This window comes from Zeugodacus cucurbitae, chromosome 6 (genome assembly GCF_028554725.1).
Source record: "Zeugodacus cucurbitae isolate PBARC_wt_2022May chromosome 6, idZeuCucr1.2, whole genome shotgun sequence".
NCBI classification, from domain to species: domain Eukaryota; kingdom Metazoa; phylum Arthropoda; class Insecta; order Diptera; family Tephritidae; genus Zeugodacus; species Zeugodacus cucurbitae.
The window spans coordinates 72,254,443-72,267,078 of NC_071671.1; the positions used below are offsets into that span (position 1 = coordinate 72,254,443).

Consider the following 12,636-nt stretch of genomic DNA (forward strand, 5'->3'; position numbering starts at 1 on the left):
TTCGTTTCAAAGGGCAAATATCCAATTGCATACAATTGACCCAATTCAAATGAGTAGCACTCTGTCTCTGTGAATAAAGATTATAAGGGGGCTAAGTCTTCTATTCGGAGGTGAAAGAGAAAGTCAAACTGTTGCTGAGGTTCAACTAACTATGACATTACAAGCATGAAGGTGGATCAATTAGTGCTTGACAATTTAAAGAGATGATTGTGGTATTTAAAAAGCAAATTTTTTGGTATTGAAGAAAGAAATGTACAACTTAGTTTCCATTTCATTAGAAATAATATCCGTACTGCAAAGATGACTGAAAATAATTTTCGGGTATATAGGGTTAGAACTAAGGATTACCTATCCTGTAAAGACCGTGTTGTAGTTGTAATGGAGTTCTATCAAGTATTTGTACATTTATTTTGAAAAGTGTAACTGATATATTTTTTTATATGCCTCCCCGATGGAACTAAGAGGTTATCGATTTCATCATTCATTTGTTCCATATTTACGATCTGTACATTTTTTTAATATTTTCCGATTAATAAAAATGTGTAAAAGAAAAAAATTCTGGTCTTTATTCGATCCACGCGTCTTTTATAATATTTTGGCGTAATAAAAACTAAAACATAGCATAGCTAATCGTTATGAAATCGAGAACGCGTGAGTTGGATACATTTTCACAGACCTCAAAATTTTAAATTCCCACACGCAATAAATAACTGTGAAATGAAATGTTAAGAGTCATAGCAACAAACTGTTTATCAAGAAATCGCGAAAAGAACAGTTTGTGTCAGAATACATTCTGAAAAGAAAAACAACAAAAGAGTAATTAGTTGAAAATTTATGTGACAATGAATCTCTCAGCTGCTTGCCAAAATCATTGAACTAGAGGAACCGATGGGAATTTGGAAGTGAACGGATTAAGGTTATATGCTCATATAAGTGTACCTATATTATATATACTCGTATGTATGTGGAATAAGAGGCATTGAAAACATTTCTCTGCGCGTTCCGAGCCAAGCAACAACAACACGCAACAATTGCAAAAGATGAAATGAAAGCGAATATTCGATGAAACACTTCGTGTGGCTGTAAATACGCGTACTCACCTGTTGAAGCTGCTGGCGAGCGTCTGTTGGCCATTGAGGCCCACCATCGGTCACTGCGAGTCTGTCGGGTAAGTGGTAATTGTCTGTGTGTTTTTTATTGCTGCTTAATTAGTTTGCGATGATAAGCAAATTCTGTTTAGGTTAACCGCAAATACAAAATCATGAAAAGGTCTATGCAAACACATTTACTTTTTTATATAATACATATTTACAAAGGTGAGTGAAAATAAAAATGTGCTGAACAAATATTTAGAGAGATGGCAAACGTTCGCTCAAAAAAAACAATTCGACCCACATAAAGTGATGATAACAAATGTGAACTATGCACATTCACATACATACATACACACGCATTAGCCATATATGTAGGCGCAAGTGTAGACATAATAAATGGCAGGGATCCATTAGCATTCCCCCTAAACGCTAAGCCAATGAGTCCCGCAGGCAGGGCATGTGCGATATACAAATGTATCAAAACAACAAAAAAAAAAAATAAAACTTTTTCGTGCTTTCATTTACTTATTTACTTACTTGCTTTTGTATTTTATTTTTCGTTTGTTTTTTCATCTATTTCCCTCTTTTCTTTCCCCCCAAAAATATAATACATTTGTGAAATTATGCTAATTACTCGTGCACAGCGGTGGCGCGAGGCATGTGACCACATACGAATAGTTTCTTTTATAAATATTTAGATTTTTCCGGAAAAGTAAGAGTTTTCAGTATATAACTCGTGCTGAATTTCTATTATATATTTTTTCCGAAAGCAAAAATCTATTTAGAGTTGATTCTGAAGGTTTTACTTTAATATTTTGCCAGACAGTTTGCAGTTTATTTTGTACAGATAAACGTTAATTGGTGTTTTACTAATCATATGAACAAGTATTCACCTAAGGGCGGTTCTCTATTCCGATTTGGTTTGGAATGTGAACATAGATTTCCCAGAATTTATAGACTTCTTAGCATCGAAATTTCGAAATCGAAAATCGAAAAAGTTTTATTTTCACTAGCACACAAAATAAGTCAGAGTAACTTTTTTCCTAAATTCGCAAAAATGTGTTTATCGAGGTCCACAATAATGGATACCAAATTTTCATCAAGCAATGTTGCCTACATTTTGGCGCATTTCATTTATAATGCTGCAATGCGGGAAATAATAATTACAAAAGAGAAATTTAAAAATTGCAAATATAACTATAATATACAGTGGAACTCCACTCCATAACTCGCACTTTTGAACTGGCAATAGAAGTCAAAATTCATACGAATTTCGTTCTATAAATCGAACTTTTCGACCAGGGCATACCTAATTTTTAATTTTACTATCGAGCCAGAATTTTAAAAGAGCCTCTCTATATCATAAGGAGGCGAACAAAAAATATGATATTAAACTTATGGATTGCATAAATCATATAACAAAGGCATCGGATACAGTCGTCAAGAGCCAAACATTAGTTTTATTGATTATGTTATCCATACATTGTTAGTGTTAATGGAAGGAAAAATTATCAATTTCAGTAAAAGTGAGCATAGCGCTTAACCGCCAACGCGTTTTATATACCATAATCTATAATGATATGATAAAATTGATACGACGGCAGTCAAGTAGAATCACCACTTTAATTGTGATTTCCAAAACTGGTTCGCCAGCTTGTTTTCAATCTAATCTTTCGCCATATTATTAGACTCTAAAATATAGTTCTCACTTATCGTAAAGAGTACAACTGATAAAATTTTTATAAAATGTGTGAAATATCTTCCAGGGAGGTTTCGAATTATTTTCATCGAAAGCAAATTTATAATGAATTTATTTTTGAACTGTTTGAAAGATTTAATAGTAAACATATAAAATATTTAATTGCCCGCTTAGTTCTAGGTTACACATATGTATGTATGTCCCCATGATAGTTCATTACAGTTGGTGTTGAATTCTCTAAATAAATGGGCTGAAGCGTGCACAATGAAGTTCTCCGAAGAATGAGAAACTTCAATTACAATTGTGTCACAACGGACACTGTCCGTGACTGATGTGCACCCTCCGCTGATTATATAGGGAGTATAAGTTGAAACCCGAATTTTTAGTCCACAAAGATATCCTGATAATTCACAGCACGTTCCGTTGGTGGAATCAACTCCTTTCATTGAACAACTTGGTGAAGTTGAATGTAAGCAGCTGGAATTTTTTCCCTTTCTCTTCTTTTACTTACCTTTTGTGCACTCTTAATTCTGATAGAAAAGTGCTGTTATTTCGCCTTTCACAATTTTTATTATGATCATTAAAAGGAATACTATAGTATAGCAGCAATGCTTGGCGCACTCGCTTCACCCGCCCACCAACCCACCGACCCTTATGACGGTAGTGACTTTGCAGTGGATTGGAGACCAATGACCGCGTGGCCCAAAATGGCACAAGAGAATGCAGTGAACCGAGCAATGTGAACTGGGTGATCCGTGAGGCGGTGCAGTGACAGAATCTCCCCCTATTTCAATGCCACCATAGCGAAGGGCAGGGAAAAGGGTCACACGAGTGAATGTCTACAATGCAGAACGCTCTTTTGTTAGACTCAAGTTTTCTTTATAGATTTTTCATTTATTGTGTTCGATTAATGTGCGTTGCTAAGGCGAAGGCAAACGCGGAGGCGCCACTGAAGTAGGGAGAGCGGAGCGGCGCGTAATGCTCTTTTAAATCACAGCTTATATTCGCCATTGCAAGGGTCGTCAATTCATTTGTTGCGCTTCATTTATCCTTCACCTCAAAATATACAGAAAGGTTCATTGAAGCATCGAATAGCTTGACTTGGCTGTGAGGTCAGGGATAATTCTGAAAATTCCTCACAATAACGGTGCTTGTAATTATTTTACTGTAGTTAAGCAGAAACTAAAATATTTTATAGTAATTACGAAAAATTAAGAAATCACCAGATAGGACAGAGTTCAGCTTGGTTCCAAAAATGTACAGCAATCATTGCAACCTGCAAAGAAACCTGAAATGCAGTTATGATAGACCATTTAATAATGTCCAAAGGGAGTGTTTAAGACGTCTTTGAGTATTTGCGCATTTTTTATCGAATGAGTTGCTAATAATTCAACGAATAACAGTTCCTTAAGTGATGAAAAGATCACATATGGTCAAAGCAATATTACAAAATGCGCGAGCTCCTTGACATTTGATAAACTTGAACCCATAAATTTGGCATTGATTTTAAAGTAAACACTTTCATAAAAATATAAAAACGCTTCGAGCTGCATCAAAGCAAATCAAGCAAATTGGCGTGTAAATTTATGCAACCGCCCCCACATCAGATAATTGATAATAGCTTCGTGATAATAGTGGAAAGCGAAAAAGCAGTACTGGACTAGTGCAGCATGCATACCTTCAGGCGCCCAGCACTTAAGGTTCATCGCTCACTGTGTCGAAGAGGTGCCGACGCGAACAATGAACATGAACACGCCGAGCAGCTAATCCCGCCGCCAATTTGCGGTGCACGTGCACAAGTGCGAAAAACCCGAAAAGCACGAACCAGCGCACAGGCGACAAATTGATGAAAAGCGCACCCAAAACTAGGCAACTTAAACATATAAGCCTCTACTGCCTGCCATTTTAGGCGCCACTGCGGGTGCTATGATGTATTGAGTACACCAAGGAGGTGGGGGTAAAAACACGAGAATAATGAATGCACACTGAGGGCAAATTACTAAAAATAAATGCATAAAACGAAAGTGAAAAAATAAAACAGTGTGTTAATTACAAAAACTACAACAAGTACGCCCATTTGTATTAGGTGAGTGTTGCGACACAGTATTCTGTAACGGCACAACAAAAGACGAACATGTAGACATTCCTGTAAGAGGGAAGGGGGCATGGACACTTTTGTTGCGGCGCTTTGCTGGCTGGCAGCGTTTCCTTTCTGTCTCGTCAGTTTGTGTTTTTTTGCAGTTTGCAATTTTGTTTCCCTTCAGTCCATCCCACCATGCATCAACCAAATTAGGTCGAAAATTGCCATCACACGCACTGTTTGCGTCAGGTTGCCAAGTGCCACCGGACGAGTGGTCAGAATGAAAGTGATTTGAGTAATCTATGAATGAGGTACGAAAAACGATGTTAAAACGCCGCCGAACTGCGGTTACTTCAGCAGGCAGAGGGCGGCGCATGGTCATGGACAGGGGATCACTATAAACGCACCAACCGTCGAGGTAAAGTGGCTACGTAAGGCGATGGGCTACGCTAGTTATATGTTCGTGTGGGAAATGAGCAATGTATTGTGCTTTCAGACCTTCAAATACATTGTCTTCGTTTGCATGTAAATAGTAATCGTACTTTCAGTAGCGTTTAGTGCCATTATAAGGTCATCGCATTGTCGAATCGTAACTAAAGAATAGGAAAATTCCAATTTTTTAAATTGTGCAACTTGGTTTATTGTTCGCAAGTAAACTCCTAGCTGATAATTATTTAGTTGCACCAATGGTTTAGTTTTATTCGTAGTTGAGCTTTTGGAACGTACCTGTTCTCAGGGAAGATGCTATTGAGAATCGATTTTATCTGTAATGAGACTTCGCACAATAAGCTTAAAGATATCTCTCTTGCAGAATATTACAAAGGATACCTTTCCTTTAATACTTTCAGCAGGACCACAATGCATTAAAGCAAGCCAGCTGAATTTCTTCTCAACATTGCCGTGTTCGAGGCAATGAATAAAATGCTTATAATAGCCAGGTGTAAGTGAGCGCCGTATGTTTCCCCAGTTGGGGTCATAAAATCGCTAAAGATTAATGACCACTCTGCATTTAAGCGACATAAGTTGAGGTTAAATCGAAGTGAATTATTGCCCTGCAGAGGTGACTATGTATATTTCCGAAGAACAGGAAGGGTAACCGGGGCGGAGGCAACGTCGTTTGCCGCCGCGCCATTAAGTGGTCATAAAATTCGACCTGAGCTATAATGTTATGCAAATATCCATTGAATACGAGGACGAGACGAAGTTGCATGCGTAAGGCGCACCAGTGCGTGCTAGCTACATACTTATCCACGTGGAATGTTTATGTTGTGAAAATTTGTACTCATATCGGTAGAACATAAGCTGGCAAATGACCTTAGAGGCAGCCATAAATGCTCTACAGTGAGCCGAGGGCTATTGGTGGTCGAACGTCGAAGGCAGTCGCGGCAGACACGAGCATGCCATTTCGCAGATTTAACAAACAATTTTTTGACAGTCCAGTGACAACTGGTGGCTAATTCTATTATTCAGCTTATTCGCAAAGTCAAATACATTCACTCCTTCCCGCGGACATTCCACAGAGTTTCCGTGGTTGAGGTGAAACTTTTGCGTTGTCAATCATTTTCATTGCCAGATGTGAGAAAAACAAAGAATTAGACAAGTTGTTTGGTGACATTTTAGCGAACTAGAAGTTTTAGTTCGTTAATTACTCCTGCAGCTTAGAGCAAAGTTTCTGCGCCTCAGCAAGTTGCGTGCGGTCAGTGGCAGCTGTCAATATAATGTCGTTGTTTTTATTGTAGTTGCACACAAAGCAAATTTTGTCGCAGGCAGCCGACCACAGCCGCAGCTTTTGCGAGAGGCCAGCAGAAGACACAGTCGAAGTAGCTACCAATTGCTAATTGCTTAATGAAGCGAGCGCGCGTATTTTTCGTGCTCCGGAAGGAGGTCCGGTGGGGGAAGCACCAAATGGTGGCACGCGATTGTGCGATTTTTATACCGAATCATTAGCACATTCAGAGGAAGTGTTAATGAATTTGTATGTCGGCGTTAATGCGATTGTAATCTGTACGATAGCGAGATCGGTATGATTTACGGGCGTGCTGATGTAAAGACAACTGTATATGTGGTAATTATGCGTGCCTTAAGCTGAAAGATAGATTCTAACATTTATGATAAACTCAAAATGATTGGCAAAACATTATGTATGAGACCCTTTGAGCCGGTTCGCAAAGCATTTGACAAATTCCAATCGGAATCTTAGTACTAGATGCTTCCTGAAGCATAAATCTTCTATCTGTTTGCGAAAGTCTCGAATTAAACAGGAAAATAACTTCCTGTTTTCGCCTTTCTCAAATTTCATTCATACATACGCTTGGTCAAGTGACCCTGTTGGAGGAAACATAAATTTTGGAAATTGACTGGCAGTAAAATAAATTTACTTTGTTTGCATTCAAATCGTTGATATGCCTAAGTCCCTACTAAAGCTAATTTCAGTGAGCTTTCCGGCTGTGAGCCTTATTTATTTATGTAATACCTTCTTAGTTAAATTGAGTGTGTTGTTGGGCAAACCAAAAGGGCAGACAGTTGAATGCCGACACCTATTCCGCCACTAATCCCTAACATTTCGCACGTAAATAAGCTATTCAAGGTTATTTATTGGCACAAACACACGGGCACATGCCTCTAGAAGACACACAAAACGTTCTCGTTGCTCAAAGGTTGTTCGGCTGTGTGAACGACAAAGCAAAGAGGGTACACTTGCATGCTGCTCACTCCTCCCGGAGAGCCTGATGTTATTTTTATAGGCCAGCGGGCCATAATTTATGATATACGAGTATAATACATGCTCTCGGAAAAACGATCTCCCGAGAGCCACCGGGCCTTGCCTGCGTTTCAGGTATAACTCATTATCGTAGGAAAGATAATGTGCTTTTATTACCGTTATAACTGTTCAAATGAGTGTAATTGTTGCTTCTGCCATTTTAATAGCGCATAGTTACACATTAAATTTACCGTTAATTACCAACGGACCTAGAGCAAGCGTCAGTTCGGCTGGGTTGAATACTAGACTTTACCAGTTCTTTGCACTTTGTTTTGCTTTTCAAATTCAAAATTGTTTGTGCTTTTCATCGACTCTATTTTCTGTTTAATTTATTTCTTTCTATTTACACCTAGTGGTATCCTCATTCATCCCTGCCGTTATCAAATTCCTTCAGTTTGTTGCTTTTTGAATCAGCTCTGCCATTTTGGTGTTGACCACAGCGCTGCCAACACTTCTGCAGGGGCACAGGTAACCCGTCACATTTCAACGGACATTTAAAGCCACAATTAACAACAAAAAGGGAGGACGACAGGGCTGCCTGCCTTTGCAGCGAATAAATTTGCTCCTAAACAAAGTTTTTAACGATTACTTGGTGTGTCTGTGCGTATTGAGCCGAGACTTCGCTAGTGTCGTGGCCCTTTCGTTGCCGTTAGAACGGAGTGTTGACAAACTGCTCCCATACACAGCTCACTTCCCTCACATTTCAACATGCTTCTCTTCGGGTGTGTGCATGCAGTCCGTTACGAGTGAATTCCATTAAATGTGCCGTTAGTGTGCGCAAAGGCGGGTGACGATGGCATTTGCATGGCGTAAAGGGAAACTTTCATGAATAAACTATGAAGTTTTCTGTTTCATGCTTTTGACATGAAAATGTTATGGCAAGACATTGTCACATGCAAGACATCTATGTACATACATATATTATATTATATTATATAAGTTGACATATGTGCTTACATACATCAAATACATATGTGTCTGTTTGTGAGAAGTAACAGTTGTGTCGCTTCATTAACGGGCAAAACTCGATAAATTCAACGATTGTTTTGCTTACGAGTATTAACGGTAATTAAAACTATAACAACACCAATACTCTCTGTCACTCATTCTGTGACATTTCGATTCGACTCGTATCACCATAAAGTATATACATAGTATATAAATATATATAGTAAATAAACACACATTCCCTTGTATATATACATATGTACATATATACACATGTAAAGTGTGTACTGTGTATTAATGAATGCGGTAGCCAGTACAATGGCTTACATGTTTCTGCATTGCGTTTCCCCAATTGCATCGTTAAAATGTCACTTCCCTTTGTTAGACTTTATTAAACTTTCAGCAACAGGAAAGCAACAGCAATCAACAACTCGAATGTGCGCTGGTGTGTATGTGTGTGTGCCATAAATAATGAATGCTAGATAATTAAGTATGAGACTGTCTGGCATGCTTTATCGCCGCAGTTTTAATGGAAACTACAATTTTGTTATGCAAATTAAGCTGACACCGCCAAATAACGATGTTAATTAAAATTATTGGGCGTTTCAAATGATTACATCAAATTAATTAAATCAATTAAATAATTTGCCTCTCTTCACAGAGCAGTGGATTCGCTGGTGGGATAATTCGTGCATTAAATTTGGATTTGGATTTGGTGATTTAACTTTTAAATCGCTTCAAATGGTTCATTGGTTTTATGTATTTTCATTGTTGGATATTTATTGAAAGGACATGAATGAAGAAATCGGTTCCGCTTTTTACCAAATCAACTTTCCAGCAATAATCTGTAAAATGTCAATTGAGGTGTCTTATAAATTTATCAGGATATCACTCCTAACAGTTTCAAAAACTAATATAAGTAAGAGTGTTCTTCCATCTAATTAGATGTCTCTGCACATACCTTTTGCTGTTGTGCAACATCGTTTATTAGCTGTCATTTCAAACACTTTAAATGAATTCTATTTGTTTACTTTTATAATATGAAACAAGTAAGGAAGGGCTAAGTTCGGGTGTAACCGAACATTTTATACTCTCGCAATTTATTTATTTAACTTAATTAATATTATATAATACACAATTTGATCCACATATTCGTTATATATGTTACATAAAGTCCACTGAAAGTTGGAAACCTTAATATTAGGTTAGTAGCACCGATGTCCTCATGTTCGATATATGGGGCCTTGAAAACATATGGTCCGATTTTGGCGATTTTTAGAATGGGGCTGCCACACTATAAACGTAGTATTTGTGCAAAGTTCTGCACCTATATCTTCACTAGTGCTTACTTTATATATTGTAAAGTAAACAATTCAGATCGTCTTCAAAGTTCTGGAATATAGGAAGTAGGCGTGGCTGTGAAGCGACTTGGCCAATTTTCACAACATATTATTGGGAGGTAAGGAAACTATTACAAACCAAGTTTCATTGAAATCGGTCGAGTAGTTCCTAAGATATTTTTGACCCATAAGTCGGCGACGCCACGCCCATTTTCCATTTTGCAAAAAAATCTGAGTGCAGCTCCCATCTGCCATTTCTTATGTGAAATTTAGTGTTTCTGACGTTTTTCGTTAGTGAGTTAATCCACTTTTAGTAATTTTCAACCTAACCTTTGTATGGGAGGTGGGCGTGGATATTATCCGATTTCAACTATTTTCATGGTGTGTGGTGGGGTACGTAAGAGAATCGACTTCAGAAAGATTGGTTTATATTGCTTCATTTGTTTGCGAGATATATACAAATAAGCGATTTGGGGGCGGGGCCACGCCCACTTCTCCAAAAAAATTACATCCAAATATGCCCCTTCTGAGTGCGATCCTTTATTCCAAATTTCACTGTTATAACTTTATTTATGGCTTAGTTATGACACTTTATATGTTTTTGGTTTTCGCCATTTTGTGGGCGCAGTGGACCGATTTTGCTCAAAGCAACCCTCTCATGATCCCAAGGAACATGTGTTCCAAGTTTCATTAAGATATCTCAATTTTTACTCAAGTTACAGCTTGCACGGAAGGACGGACGGAGAGACATCCGGATTTCAACTCCACTCGTCATCCTGATCATTTATATATATATAACCCCATATCTAACTCTTTTATTTCTTGGTGACACAAACAACCGTTATGTGAACAAAACTATAATACTCTGTGCAACAGTTTGCGAGAGTATAAAAAGCACGAACAACCGATGAGAATAGAAACTGCAGGGGCAGGGTTTGACGCGCACTTTTTCTATTTAAGTGATCTCAAAGAAAGAAATTTGTAATTAAAAAAAAAATATTTGCTCGAAATTGTTTGATTCGTAGTGCGTCTTCTTGAGGTTATATTTTCAAGTAGTTGGTGTGAGGGCTGTGAAATTAGTATTATGTAATCCGCCCTTCAGAACTGTCCACTCAAAATAACTGACGGACAAGCAGCTGTCAGCAGTTGTGCAAAGAATTGCAATGTCAAAAGTTGACAGGGGTAAAACAAAAGAGTGACAAGGGTCCGAAACAAAAAAGAAATGCTATAGTAATCAATAAATAAGGCGATAAAAGTCGGAGCGACCGGAAGTGTGCATTTTCACATTGCTCAATCAAATGAGGGATTCAGCCATAATTTAATATCTTATATAAAACCCTTAGATAGATGTTGTGGACTGTGAATTGCAAGATAAGATACCAAATTTTGTATTTCCAATTAAAAAAATGTGTATGTATATACTTGAATTTCCAAAATTTTGAGGAAAAATAAGACGAATTTAGCCTGCTAGCCTATAAGAGTTACATTTCCATTTATAGATGTATCATATGCGAATTGGGTTCCGACGTCCGTTTTGAGATGAAATAACATTGACAGAAGTTTCTACTTTACCTCACAAAAGTTAATTCAGACGGGAAATAAATCTTTTCCCTATAATAATTCTTAGAACAAACCAGGATTTACTTTAGCCTCTGGGGTCTCTCACTTTCCCTATGTCAGATGTCAGATACGTTGAGCATAATTATAATAAATATTTTAATAGGTATAGATAGGGAACAACTTCGGCTGCTTCGGACTGCTGATTTAATTATAAAAAATAAGTCTTAAAGCAAACTGAAGACGTTTGAATTTCAAAGAATATCGCCTCGGTATCGGACTGCAGAAATGCGCTGAAGAAACATCAAATATTTGTGTAAACATCACGTTCACCTTTTTATAACATAAATATTTGGATCAGAGAAACAAGTATTTTTTCGTTAGGTTTAAGAAATAATTACTTCACAAGTCTAACATAATTATTTTCTTCTTCTGCCCCCCTTTGCGCTCATTTTAGTCGTCTTTATGTATGTGTGCTGCCCGTCACCCGCACTGATCGATTGAAATACTTTGATTTGCGCTCCTGCGGCGTTATTATGTTGCCCGATGGGCGTTCTTTCATACGCACCGAGCACTTGGGTGGCCATTTTATTAGGTTTTGTCGGCATTGTTATGCATTACCTCGAAACAATGGGGAAAAAATATGTATTTTAAGTAAAGAAAGAAATGCCAATGCCAGGCGAATGGCGAACGGCGATTGCGTCAATGCCAAGCGCCAAATTTTGGAAGTGTACCTCTGATGGATTTTATGTATGGTGTGTGTATTTGTATGCGTGTACTTCTGCACTTGAGTATGCGTGCGTTTGCGTGGCATTGACGTGCACTGTGCGGCAAAAAGAAAATTAAAGCTCGCACTTTAGAATACTTACGTCTTATTTGAATCAATCAGTCAAATCCAAATAAATTGAGTTCTATAAAATGGTGTTTTTTACGAGGGCTCTGCAATATATTTTCACCCGAAAAAGTTGAGCGGGTTCACTTAGCTGCACACAAACTCATTTTACGCCTCATTAAACGCGGAATGGGAATTCTGAAATTTTACTTAATTTCTTTTGTGGCATTCGCTTGGGTAACATGGAACCGAAAAAACACTGGCGGAGTGCGGAATTAATTGGCGGTTCTTTAATGTTATTGTAGTGAGCTTAAGGATTGTCTGC

The 12,636-nt window shown here is 37.8% G+C and overlaps 1 protein-coding gene across 1 annotated transcript in view; it reads left to right on the top strand.

Moving 5' to 3' along the window:
* Window positions 1-516: 516 nt before the first annotated feature.
* LOC105221357 (uncharacterized) overlaps window positions 517-12,636 on the top strand; it is a 176,660-nt gene continuing 164,540 nt past the window's right edge. The window contains exon 1 of the mRNA XM_054234723.1: window positions 517-1,168. The gene's annotated coding sequence lies outside the window, so the exon portion shown is untranslated. The remainder of the gene's footprint in view (window positions 1,169-12,636) is intronic.